This window comes from Cynocephalus volans, chromosome 8, assembly GCF_027409185.1.
Source record: "Cynocephalus volans isolate mCynVol1 chromosome 8, mCynVol1.pri, whole genome shotgun sequence".
Classification (NCBI taxonomy): Eukaryota; Metazoa; Chordata; class Mammalia; order Dermoptera; family Cynocephalidae; genus Cynocephalus; species Cynocephalus volans.
In genome coordinates, this window is record NC_084467.1 from 118,611,125 (window position 1) to 118,625,279 (window position 14,155).

Below are 14,155 nucleotides of genomic sequence, written 5' to 3' on the forward strand. Positions count from 1 at the left end.
GTGCATTCTAAATACGCTTACTCTCAACCACATCTTCACCCTGGCATTTCCTCAAAAGACTGAGTAAATAATTAAAGGACTTAATATTATTTGGTTGATTAAATTATAGTATTTGGTTAGCGAAATGTGTTTATTCAATCATGGTTCTCCTAAGAGTAAGACATATGGGCTTTCCATTTATATTTTCATGACTTACACTGGCTTTGCTCATTACCAAACCAAAAGCTTCTCAAAAGCAGACACTGTGCCATGCATCTCTGTGTCTCTGTCTCTCATCGTCCCAGCACTATTTATGAGAACAGGTCAGCCTACCAATCATTGCACAAAGACCTTGAGGACAAAGGTGAATGGAAAAAATTAATTACTAAACCTACAAAACTACATGCACTGTCGTCACCAATTATTCAGTCTTTACTGAGTTCCCACTGTTAACCTAGACACTGAAGAGGCAGGACCTCTTCACATATAAGGCATGGTTACTGACTCCAGGGAGTTTGTGATCTGGAAACAGAATATGGGGTGACTTAAAAAAGCTCATGGAAAGATTTGTATTATCTTTAATTCTATTTTCCACAAACTTTTTGAAGTACCCTTGTATACTTCATTATGCAGTATGCACTTAATGGTTGAAATAAATAATCATCTAAGGAATTCTAATTCTGGTAATGGACAACCAGATTAATACATGCTAACCAAACTTCCCACTGAAAATAACTGGAATAGAAATGAGCAAAATATACAAGCATGTTGTTAAAGGGATCAGAGATGTAGTGGATTGAATTATGTCCCCCCCAAATTCACTGAAGCTTGAATTGTGTCCCCCTAGTTTTATGTATTAGAAACTTGGCCCACACTGTGACTGTCAAGAGGGTGAGAAATCCTATTATGGTAATTGAAAGGTGGGGCCTTGAAGAGGTGATTAGATTGTAGGACAGTGCAGTAGTGAATGGATTAAAAATGGTGGTCAAAGACATAGTTTGGAGGGCTTTAAAAGGAGAGTGAATGAGCAGGTTTGTCTCTCTCTCTCACTCTCCCTGCTCTCTCTGCTTCCACCGTCTTACAACGTCAGACCCCTGGGTCACTGTCACCACCACCAGATGGACTTTGAACTTCCTAGCCTCAGAAACTGTAAGCAATAAATTTCATTTTCTTTATAAATCACCCAGTTTCAAGTATTTTGTTATAAGCAACAGAAATGGACTAATGTAAGAGAGCAGTGAAGTGTTATAAAATAATATAAAATATTATTAAAGTAGTGAAATATTATAGGGCCAAGATCTGGAAGAAGGAAACTCAGAAGTAAGACCAACACTTTTGACTGCTGTTCCCTGGAGGCATCTTCTGATTTCATAAAAGGCAGCTGAGAGACTTCCAGTCAAGATGGAGGAATAAACAGTCCCCAGCATCACTCTGTCCCACAAATCAACCAATTTATAACTATTAAAAATCAACGACAGCCAAGCTGGGGCTGCTGGAACTCAGGGGAAGAGGAGGAAAGACCTACGGAATTCATGAAGGCTGGAGAAGCCACAATAAGAGAAAGAAAGTGTTGCTCCCACCATTTCGAGCCCAGGCACCTTCCAGCTGGCCCTGGTGAGCACACGGAGCAAGAGATGGCAAAAGCGCAGCTGTGCCCTTCATATGAAGTTGCTTGGAGGTTGCAGGGGAGAAAAAAGCCTTGGTGGTCCCCAGGCCAGCAGGACAACTAATAGGGTTCTGTAGACGCACACTGGAGCAACTGGTCACAGATGACTGAAAAAAGGAGCCACTCAGAGGCCAGTGAGTCATCCCAAGGGACCAGCACATGGCTTATCCCTTGGGAATTATTTAGAATGAGGGTGGTGAGAGACGGGCCCACTGGGGGAATACTGGGGCACAGCAAGGACAGCTGATCTGCCCTCCAATCAGCACAGGACCACTCAGTGGAGATTGGTCAGGAATATAGAACTGCAGAGTGCAGTTTGCCAGAAAGACTTAGGCCCAGACTAGAGTTTCCACAAAACCCAGGTGTATCAGACCTCACAAGACCTGGAAGAGCTTACAAGGTCAACAGTTACAACCTGAGCTACACAAAAAGCCTTCTCCAGCGAATTGGCAGCAAAGCAGCAATTTAGCTCAACCACAGGGCTCCAATGCTGGTTCCCACAGGAAGTTCCCCCATTTTAGAAGTAACCAGATGACAGCAAATTAGTTCCAGTATAGGGTTTAAGTGGTGGGAACAGTGAATAATACAACACAGAACTGAAAGAAAAAACAAAATACCCATAGATCAGAGACAAAGTTTGATACTAACCAGTAAACTTCTAACACCACCAAAGAGCGCCTATAAACCCTAGAAGGACCAAAAGCCCCCTGGGCTCCCAAGCCAGGGAAGGGGGAGGGCCACGGGCCTCGTCCACGCCCCCCTGACGACTGCACCCAGCCCAGTGACGACCACTGAGCCACTCCACTGCCAGAAATGCCCCAGGCTCCCAAGCCGGCCCAGGCTCCCAAGCCAGGGTGGTAGGGGGCCTATGGCCTCAGCCATGCCTCCTCGATGTCTACATCCAGCCCAGCAATGACCGAGTCACTGCTAGAAGCCCCCTGGTCTCCCCTCTCAGAATTTGGGGGGTGCCCCAGGACTTGACCATGCCCCCCTCCTTCCTCCTCCTTCCACCCTATTTTCCTCCCCTTTCTCCTCTCCTCTTCCCCCACCAACTGCTCCACAACATCTTAGAATGTAAAAAAATGATAAACATTAATTTAAAATAAATGTTTTTTTAAAAGGCAGCTAAAAGGCTGAGAAGCTGAGCAGAGCTTACAATAAACTCAAGGAACAAAGAAAACATGGAGCTCAGGGCACTCCATTTAGAAAGCAGGTGTACCTGTAAAATCCATCAGATTTGGGATTTTTACCACACAAGGCTATACTATACATACAGTAAGAGTGAACGAGAAATGACCAGCCCTTACAGGGACTGAAGATCAATCTTGAATCATCATAACCCTGGATTGGACCAGGTAGTTCTCATCTGGCTGCCTACTAGAGGCAAAGAAATTATTCCCGGAGGAAAATAACATCAACCAGAGCATTAAATTATTTCTAGAATTTTTCAAACACAATCTCCAAAAGGAAATAAAAAGTAAAAAAGCATAAGAGGAGCAAACATGCCCAAAAACCAGAAGAAAAAATAGACAATAGAAACAGACTCATGGAGCATATAGATGATAGAGCTATCAGTCATAAACCTTCAAGTAATTATGTTTACTATGTTCAAGGAAATAAAATATGTTTAAGAATTTCCGCAGAGAACTAGTGTGATAGAATAAAAAAAAAGGCCATGTCCTTGCAATGTGACTTTGTAGCTCATTTGTATCATTAAGGAATGGGGTCCACTTCCCTGTCTCTTGTAACTGGGCTGGCCTTCTAAATAGAATGCAGCAAAAATTATGTTGTGCCAGTTCTAAGCCTAGGTCTGAAGAGGCATTGCACATTTCTACTCATTCTCTTGGAAATTTGTCTAGCTGACATGCAAACAAGCCTAGGATAGCTGACTGGACAATGAGAGATCACACAGGGCAAAGATAAATCAACACAGCTGAGGCCATCCTAGACTGGCCATCCCCAGCAAAGCTGGCAGCTGACCATACGGGCATGAAAGATGCAAGCTGAAACCAAAAGAACCACTCAGCTGAGCCAAGCCCAAATTGCCAACTAGCAGAGTCATTGATTAAATTGGTAGCTGTTATCTTAATTTTGTTGTCTGAATTTTGGAGTGGTTCATTATGTAGCAATAAACCTGATAAGTTGAATTTTTTTAAAGAATTGAATGAAAATTGCAGAAGTAAAATATAAAATAACTGAAAAACAAACTCAATTGAAGGCTTAAAAAAGCTATTTAGATGCCACTGAAAAGAGAATTAGAAAACTGGAAGATAAGTACAGAAAAACAAAAAGATGGACACATACAGGAAGGAGTGTAAGAGACATCTGAGATATGGCAAAAAACTCTAATCTAAGTGTAATTGGAGAGCAAGAAGAGGAGACAGAGATGGGGCAAAAGAGATAACATAGGAGAATTTTTCAAAACTAACAAAAGCCATGAAGACAAATTTGTAGGGGCCGGCCCGTGGCTCATTTGGGAGAGTGTGGTGCTGATAACACCAAGGCCATTGGTTCGGATCCCATATAGGGTAGGCTGGTTGGCTCACTGGGTGAGCGTGGTGCTGACAGCACCAAGTCAAGGATTAAGATCCCCTTACCAGTCATCTTTAAAAAAAAAAAAAAAAAAGACAAATTTGTAAAATGTACTACAAACCCTAGCCAATATTAAAACAAATAAACAAACAAAAAACAACTGCTAGACACATCGAAAAATAATGGAAACCAAAGACAAATTTTTTAAAAATCTTAAAATAGCCAGAGTAGAAAAAAGCCAAATTCCCTTCACAAAAGAAACAATTTACAGCTGACATTTCAACAAAATGACAAAAACCAGAAGATGATGGAATGACATCTTCAAAGTACTGAAAGAAAAATAACTGCCTATCTAGAATTTTATACCAGTGAAAAAGTACTTCAAAAATGAAGATAAAATAGATATTTTTGGAAAATAATCCAAGATGGAAACACAGACAAAAAGAAATGAGCAGTAGAAACAGATTAACTAATGACAACATACTGTGGAGGATAAAGCTGTACAGGAGTTTCTGTACATTGTCGAAGCTGAGTTAGTATTAATTCGAAGTACACTGATATAAGTTTAAAATGTCATTGTAATCCCTGAGGTCACCACTAACAAAATGACTAAAAAATGTACAGGAAAAGAAATAAGAAGGGAACCAAAATGGCACACCACAAAATATAAATTAAACACAAAAGAAGGCAGTAATGGAGAAATGAAGAACAGAAAAGATATAATACATATAGAAAACACATAGAAATAGAGGGAAATTTTATAATCATAAAAGTCCAATTAAAAAGGAACAACCATCTTCAGTTTCTATGCATAAAATAACAAGTTCGAAATCTCTAGAACAAAATTTGACAAAACTAAAGGGAGAAATAAACAAATCCACAATCATAGTTGAAGTTTCATTTCGTTTACTTTTAAAAACACATTTATTTGAAATCAATGAGCTTTGTTCTCAGCTCTTTTCTGCTCCATTTTTCCCTAAAGGCTTACTCTACTGTTCCCTTTACAGACTGTTCCTATTTTTTTCATGATATTTATTTTAGAGGATGACAATTTTCCCCTCACCTCCCCCTCAAAAATCCCCACATCCATCTCATACAAATGTAGATGACCAAATTCTAATGTAAAGTGACTGTGCAATGGATTTTCAACCCCTAAATAATAGAGACAACTCAATCTGAAAAAGCGGATGTAAGAGTAAAATGTCTCCAAAGTTGAAGGGTACTTTTGGTTTTCAGACAGAACAGGCTTGTTCATGAGTACTGTAAGCCTTAGCCGAGTGACCAGAATCCATTTTGCTCTTTTTGTTCAGGACTGTCACTCCATTTAGGATATCTTTGGCATCCCCTTCTTGAATGGCTATGCTCCAGGGCTCCTCCACTCCAGCAAATTCCAGAGGCTTTCAACTTGCCTTTATTTATTTATTTATTTTTATTTTTTTTATTTTATTTTTTTTGTCTTTTTCGTGACCGGTACTCAGCCAGTGAGTGCACCGGCCATTCCTATGTAGGATCCGAACCCGCGGCGGGAATGTCGCCGCACTCCCAGCGCCGCACTCTCCCGAGTGCGCCACGGGCTCGGCCCTCAACTTGCCTTTATACTCAAAGCAGGCCCTCAATGAATGTTTGCAGAATAAATGAATGATGAAAGAATGATTACAAAAAAGTGTAAGGCATCCTCACAGATAATTACAATGTTTTACCATACCACAAAGCCTCCCACATCCATTTCTGTTGGTCCAGCATATCACTACTTACTTTCCATTAGGCTGCTTTAAGGATGAGAAAATACAGAAGGGGTGGGAGATGGTCTAAGACAGTTTCTTTGTGCTTCCACATTATCTGAGAGATCACAAAGGCCGGGTGTAGGGCTACCTTATAGAACAATACAGCCTCAGTGCACTGGATGTTTACAGAAAAAGCAGTCAAAAATAAAAAGGTTTTTTTTAAAGCAAACGAATATTACAGATGCAACACTAATAATCATTGGTGCAAAGTAATCGTTGGTGATTATTTTGTGCCTACCAGGAAATGACTGCTCTAATTAGACCCACCTGGTCATTAGGAAACCCAGGCCCACAATCCTCAGCAGATGATTTTTAACCCCAAAGCACATACATGTTCACCGTGCTGAACAGCACTGGGAAATAAAAAATCAAACACTAAGTCCCTAACCCTACCAAAAAATGGAACTGAACCAAGTAACAATTTTCCCATCAGATATTACACATGTCAAAGAACATCTTCAAACTTTTGGGCAAAATATCCTTTTCTGTGGCTCAAAGTTCTACCTAGTAGTTAGGTATAATGAAATTTTCATTGTTTACCATCCATGGAAATATAATAGCTTAAAGATGCCCAGACATCATGGGTTTGAACCCCCATATTGGCCAGCTGCCAATAAAAAAAAAAAGATGCCTGGACAATGCCATAATACTTCCTGATTTCTCTTGTATTTAATTAAATCTGAAACAGGACCATACTCCATAGACAAAGTTTGTAGATACTAAAATTTTATTTCTAGATCCCATAGAAAATTAAAGGGATTTGTAGAGGTTTGGGGGTTTTTTCTCTTTTTTTTTATTGATTATGCAAATTCATGGGGTACAAAGCTGACTGTCACCACCTGTGCCCAAGATATGATGATCAGATCAATACTAGCAGCCTGCTCATTATCATTAATTGTGATTATTACCTGTGTCCCCCACCCATTTAATCCCTGACCTCCCTCCCCCCAACCCCACACCCTAGGTATGTTCTCTCCCTCTGCAAGTCCTCCGCACCACGGTGGACTTTCTTTCCTTCTTTCTCTCTTAGCTCCCACTTATGAGTGAGGACATGTGATATTTTTCCCTCTGTGCCTGGATTATTTCACTTAACATAATTTTCTCCAAGGTCATCCATGTTGCTATGAATGGCAGAAATCCATTCTTTTTTATGGCAGAGTAGTATTCCATGGTGTATATATACCACATTTTCCTTATCAAGTTATCTGCTGATGGACATTAAAGTTGGTTCCACATCTTGGCTATTGTAAATAGAGCTGTGATGAACATGGGAGTGCAGGTGTCCCTTTCACATGATAATTTCCATTCCTTTAGGTATATTCTTAGGCGTGAGATTGCTGGATAGTATGGTAGTTCTCTCTGTAGTTGTTTGAGGAATCTCCACACTGTTTTCCACAGTGGTTGTACTAATTTACAGTCTCACCAACAGTGTAGGAGCGTTCCCCTCTCCCCACATCCTTGTCAGCATTTGTTGTTCTCTGTCTTCTTGATTATGGCTTGTTGGGGCCTTGAGGCCACACACCTCCTCCCGGGGCAGAGAACTAGCCACGACCCCACCCACATAGGCGTATGTAATCTGTTGAAAACATTCACTGGACAGGAGAGATAAAGATGGCGCCTGATGAAAGCCACAGGGGAGTGACCAAGGAAAGACATAGTTTAAAATTATTGGTTAAAAGATATTTCCGCGCTCGTGCTCACCATGTGATTGCAATAGCAAAGCATTAGAGCAAGATGCATGTTCACATGACCTTTAAGATGATAGGTTGAAGTTAGGAAATCCCCTTGCCATAGGCTTATAAAAGCAGGTGCTTGTGTGAAAATAAACGGAACTGCTTGACGGAACCCCTGCCGTGTCTGAGTGTCTCTCTGTGGGCTGAATAGGCGGGCAGCATCCTCACCTTCCTCCCGGGCTCTCCTGGCCACTAGGGTGGCAGGAGTAATCCTACCGGTTCCCTCTCTTGCTCATTCCGTGGCGGGGGGATAAAAGGGGCTACTGGGAGGTTCAGCCGCTGCCCCTGAGCCCCTGCAATGGCTAGTCTAACTGGGGTGAGGTGATATCTCAATGTGGTTTTAATTTGCATTTCCCTGATGATTGAACATTTTTTTAAGTACCTGTTGGCCATTTTTATGTCATCCTTTGAAAAATGTCTATTCAGCTACTTTACCCATTTTTTAATTGGATTGTTTGGTTTTTTACTGTGTAGTTGTTTGAGTTCCTTGTATATTCTGGATATTAATCCCTTGACGGATGTACAGTTTGCAAATATTTTCTCCCATTCTGTAGGTTGTCATTTCAGTCTATTGATTGTTTCCTTTGCTGTGCAGGAGTTTTTTAGTTTGTTATAATCCCATTTATTTATTTTTCCTTTTGTTGCTTGTGTTTTGGGGCTCTTATTCATAAAGTCTTTGCTTGGCCCTACTTCCTGAAATGTTTCCACTATCTTTTCCCTTAGTAGTTTTACAGTTTCAGGTCTTATAGTTAAGTCTTCAGTCATTTTGAGTTGACTTTGGTATATGGTAAGAGATGCAAGTCTAGTTTCATTCCTCTGCACATGGATATCAAGTTTTCTCAGTATGATTTATTTAAGAGGCAGTCTTTTCCCCAATGTATGTTTTTGTTGCCTTTGTCAAGTATCAGTCAGCTGTAAGTCTGTGAGTTGATTTCTGGGTTCTCTATTTTAATCCACTGGTCCAAGTGTCTATTTTTATGCCAGTACCATTCTGTTTTGGTTACTACAGCTTTGTAGTACAATTTGAAGTCAGGTCTTGTTATTCCTCTGGCTTTAATTTTTTTGCCCAGGATTGCTGTGGCTATTCTAGGTCTTTTGTTGTTCCATATGAATGTTAGGATTGTTTTTTCTATTTCTGTGAAGAATGTCATAGGTATTTTGATTGGGATTGCATTGAATCTGTAGATTGTTTGGGTAGTATGGATATTTTTACAATGTCGATTCTTCCAATCCAAGAGCATGGAATGTTTTTCCACCTTTTTGTGTCCTCTTTAATTAAACTAAATTTAAATTTAATTTTAATTTAATTTAAAATTAAAAGGATTTGTAGAGTTTTTTTAAAAAAAAGACATTAGATATAATGGAAAATCCATTCCTAGAGGACTCAAGAATAGAAATATTTACCACTGCAAATTAAACTAGTTTCTATTAAAACAGGGGGAAAAAGTGTTATTAGAACACTTTGTCTAATCAAACTATAATTCTGACTATTTCAGAGCTTCAGGTAGAATTTCAAATAATATCTACCAATTAACTAAAGATGAGAAATTCAAATTAGACAAACACTCCATTCCTGATATTGATGATCTACATTTGGTGCATCTGCCTCAGGAAATAAAAGTGACATAGGAAAACTACAGTGGTAGCGAAACACTGATCAGGCTGTCAATGTGCCATCAGAAGCAGCCAGTCACCTGCAGTCACACCACAGCAGAGGACAGTAATACTGTTTTGGGAAACCACTCAAGTCTATACTAAAACGAGGACAGCTAGTGAAGTTGCCGGTACAGGACTGAGTGCAATGGACTATGAGCTCACATTCAATGAATTACATGCAACACCATGGTAACTTTCACAAGGCTGAGTATGTAAGTCTTACATATTGCAAGGGTCTAAAATTCCAGCTACCCTCAACCTAAATGGCCTCCAGACTTGCAAGTTACCAGCTAATGCTCAAATTAAAGCAAAATAAAGTTAAGTAACCTACTAGAAACATTTCCCAAGAGGTATAGGTGGAAAAAAAATAAAAGAAAAAGAAGAAAAAGGGCAGTGTAGACTTCATAGTCATGCATACATATGTGTTACGGTTACTTCACACACAGCAATACTAAAAAGGGAGATTATGAAAGGATCTGTGTGACAAGAATTCAGGAAGAACCTGAAGAGTCTACAACAAAAGGGAAAAAAGTTAATATTTAAAAGCACATAAACTTACCATGCTGTATTTCATGGCAAAGTGACAAATTTGATTCAAGGACAATCAGCACCATGACTCTCTTGACATTAAAAAGAAAAAAAGGGGGCTTCCAGTCAAGATGACGGAATAGATAGCCCCCAGCATCACTCTCTCCCACAAATCAACAAATTTACAACTATAAAAAAGCAACAACAGCCAAGCTGGGGCTGCTAGAGCTCAGGGGAAGAGGAGGAGAGACCTACAGAGTGCATGAATGTGGGAGAAGCCATGATAAGAGAAAGAAAAAACTGCTCTGACCATTTCGTGCCACAGCCTCCTTAAGGCTGGAGCTGCTGAGTGCATGGAGCAGGAGCTGGCAAAAGCCGCAGCTGTGCCCTTCAGATGAAGTTGCTTGGAGGCAGCAGGGGAGAAGAGGGCCTTGGTGGCCCCCGTGCCAGCAAGACCACTAATAGGGTTCCTGTGGACCCACACAGGAGAGAGGAGAGACAACAACTGAAAAAAAGAAGCCTCTCAGAGGCCAGTGAGTCATCACAAGAGACCGGCACATAGCACATCCCATGGGAAGTGTTCACAGCATGGGCAGTAGGGGAGACAGGCCCACCAGGGGAACACTGGGGCACAGCAAGGACAGCTGACCAGCACCCCAGTTAGTGAATGGACACTCAAAGGAGACTGGTAAGGAGTATAGAATTGCATGGGGTGCAGTTTGATGAAAAGACTCAGGCCCAGATCAGAGTTTCTACACAACCCAGGTGCACAGGGTCTCTGGAGAGCCAGAAGTACCTACAAGGTCAACCATTAAAACCTGAGCTGCACAAAAAGCCTAAACTAGGGAATCAGCAGTAAAGCAGCAATTTAGTTAAACCACACAGCTGAAGTATTTATCCCCACAGGAAGTTCCCCCATTTTAGAATTAAGCAAAGGATAAAAAATTAGTTCCAGCCCAGGCACACCACCAGCACCTCAGGCCTGCCCAGGGTCCTGAGGTATGGAGACAGGGACCGGACACCCCCACAACCAGACACACCACCAGTGCCAAGGCGCATGCCAGAAACATCATCAGTGGCCCACCACAGCCACCACAATAATCACAGCCTCTGCCAAAGTGGCTAGATGCAACAACCACCACGCAGATGGCCCACCAGCCACTGGAGTGCATTGACACAAGGAGAGTTACCAGCAGAGACCAAAGAAAAGAAGAGGATGTCTCTCTCCACACAGCCCATTCCAGAGTGACAGAAGAAGCATCTGCTCTACAATAATATTGGGGGACCTGAACACACCTCTCAGCATTGGACAGATCATCTAGGCAACAAATCAACGGAGTAACCATTACTCTTTCGGAAGGAGAGAAGAAATCTAGGGTTATCAGAGGTGGGCGTGGGGAGGGCGAGGGGGATAGGGAGAGATTGGACAAGGGGCATAAAGAATAAGTATGATTTGGTTGATACGACAAGCAAACAGAAAGGACATTGTTGGGGGGGAGGGAGAAGGGAGGGAGGTTTTGGTGATGGGGAGCAATAATCAGCCACAATGTATATCAACAAAATAAAATTTTTTTAAAAAATAAATAAAAAATAAATAAATAAATAAAGCTGTGTCCCTAAAAAAAAAAAAAAAAAAGAATAAGTATGATTTGTAACAATATATATGCTAGTAATATTGATTTGATCAAAATATGTCAACATCGAACCCCAAAAATATGTATAATCAATTATGATTCAATAAAAATAAAATAAATAAATATATATTTTTAAAAGGCTAAAAACTGAGCAGGAAGGTATTGCCAGGGGACCTCCAAAAAGCTTGAAAAACTATATATTTTGTTTATCTGATATTTTTGTGAGGTTCCCCTTTTTCTAAACAAGAGATGCAATTTGCACTGCCACTGCCACAGGGAGCATACCACCAACCATGTTTGCAAGTTCTGAGTATGAGACTAAATCTTAAACACAAAGAATAAATGAGTTACTGAAAAGCTGTCATAGCTAAGAGTGACAGACAGGATCCAAAGTGCATATGTAATACTTTGTCACACATCAGTTCAACATACCATCACTGACTTGTGGCAGTAGGCAATTTCTTTCCTCTCCAAGTTACAAGACGAAGAAACATGAATATGCAGACACGGGACAGCATGGAGCTTTCAACTTTCAACAGATAAAAGCTACACCAGAGAAGGAACATGGTATAGATTCATGCATCCAGTTTAGAATCCATTTTTTTCCTGGAACATTTCAAAGGTGTCACACAGTTGGAGATTTTTATTACTCCTCTCTCTGTAATTGATATTAACAAGGAAACAAAGAAATCAATAAGGCTATAAGAATTTGAACAACATGATTTACAAATCTGATATAATTAACATATGCAGAACACTACTCCCAACACCTGTAGAACACACATTCTTTTCAAGTGCAAGTGGAGCATTAATCAAAATAAATCATATGCTGTCCACTAAAGCATGCCTCACAAAGTTCGAAGTATTGAAATCATACAATTATGTCCTCTAAGCACAGTGGAATTAAATTAGAAAACAGTAACAGAAAAATAATCAGAAAATCCCCAGATGTTTGGAACATAAGAAGCATATTTCTAAAAATCCACGAGTCAAAGAGTAAATCACAATGAAACTTGTGAAATATTTAGAACTACATGATAATGAATATCAAATGTGAAACACAGCTAAAGCAGTTCTTAGAGAAAAATTTGTAGCTTTAAGTTTATATATGAGAATAGAAGAAATTTTGGAACCCAGTAATCTAAGCTTCAATCTCAAGAAACAAAAAAAGGAATAGTAATTATAATAGCCATGATGGTAATAACTCAAAGAAAGCACAAAGAAGAAAATAATAAAGTAAGAGCAGACATCAATAAAATAGAAAGCAAATATGCAGTGAAGAAAATCAATAAAGCCAGAAATTTTTCAAATAAAAATCTCAAAATTTATATTTCTCTAGCAAAATCACAGAGTAGCACATGGAAATGACATGGTTTAGAATGACAAGAGCAGGGACCAGGTGCAAGTTACCAAGTACAAGAAGTACAGGGGGTCTAAGACATAAGCAGAGAGGAACTAACAGGGTAAGGTTATGATTGGTATTTTGTTCTGAAGGCAAGAGAGAACTCCAGGAGGGCTTTAAGCAGGAAAAAATGACATCGTCAGATTTGTGTTTAAAAGTTTACCCCTAACAAGAAGAATAGATTAAAGAAGAAAAAAAAATGAAGGTGGTAAAACTAGTTACGAGGCTGAGACAACTGTCCAGGTGAGAGATAAAGGTGACCTTGAAGTGGATGGTAGTGGAGATGATGGGAAGAAGTGAAAAGATTTGGGGGAAAACAAAACAAACAGAACTTAATATCCAATGGGACATAGGGGAAGAGTCAGGAATGACTTTCCTCCTGGTATCAGTCTTGTCTGACTGGTTGGAGGGTCATTTACTGGAGACAGAGAAAGGAGTTTGGAGAGAAGACAGATGACGGATTCAAATATCTGTGGGAGCTCAGTTATCTACGGGGCATCCAAGTGCAGATGCCAGTAGGTTTCCGGAAAGAAGCCTGGACTAGAGACCGAGATTTGGGAGGCATCAGCCTGTGGCCAGCAATGAACGCCATGGGCCCAATTGAGACTGTGCAGGGAGACTTCCATCCTGCAGCCAAGCCTGCCCCGCTCATTCCTCCCCTGGGTCAGATTCTTCACCCCAAGCCTGCACCAGAAGTATAGACATGACTGAGCACCACTAAAAAGGACCTCGTAGCAGCTTTTTTGTACCCCCTTTGGAAATTGAGACATTACTCTCTTGTGACTCCCACATGCTTTGCCCCTTCCCAGTACATTAAGTAATAAAATTTGTTATGCCTTTTCTTCATATTAGTCTAAATTTTGTCAGTGATTTTTATTAATAACCTTCAGGGGTGAAAAAGGAAGTTTTCCCTTGGCTCCTACAAGGCAAATTTACGGATTGATAAAGAAAATGTCCTAAACCTAGGTGATATGTACATCTACAAGAATAACTGAGACCCTTTGAGATGATGAGACTACTCACTCCTGTAACCAGCAAGTATTTACTGAACACTCACTATGTACCAGGCATTGCTCTAGGGCAAGATTTCTCAACCTCAGTACTTGCCATTTGGGGCTTGATAATTCCTTATTGTGTGTGCTGGGGATGGGGGTGTGCTGTGCATTGCAAGGATGTTTAGCAGCAGCCCTGGCCTCTATCCATTAGATGCCAGTAGCAGCCCTGCCCCCAGTCTCCACAAA